Raw genomic sequence first — 381 nt, forward strand, 5'->3', positions numbered from 1 at the left:
TGATGGTTTTATTCAAGTGAGTAGCCCCACTGATAAAAGGATCAGGAGTGGATGCCGGGGCTCGTATAAAGTTTTATCTTAAGAGGCTCTGTGGAATTGCAGCTGCTTATTTAGCAGATCATCATCTCAGAAAACGACAAAAAAATAGTTCTCTCGCGAGTCGCTATCACAGTGCCGCTTACTTCTTTTGCAGAGAGGCTTTGCGAGCAGAGGCGACGAGCCTCTCCTCTGCTTAATCCCGTTCTGCAAACTTTGGATTTGCGAGACCTGAGCGGCGTTTGCTGGGTGCCAGAAGCGGCACCAGCCCGCCGTGCGTACGGGCGTGGATGTGCATGTGCCTGCGTGCGCAGGTTGTGCGCGCCGCGCCGCGCCGCGCCGCCA

This window comes from Rhea americana, unplaced genomic scaffold (assembly GCF_003343005.1).
Source record: "Rhea americana isolate MKP2758 unplaced genomic scaffold, rheAme1 scaffold_54, whole genome shotgun sequence".
Classification (NCBI taxonomy): Eukaryota; Metazoa; Chordata; class Aves; order Rheiformes; family Rheidae; genus Rhea; species Rhea americana.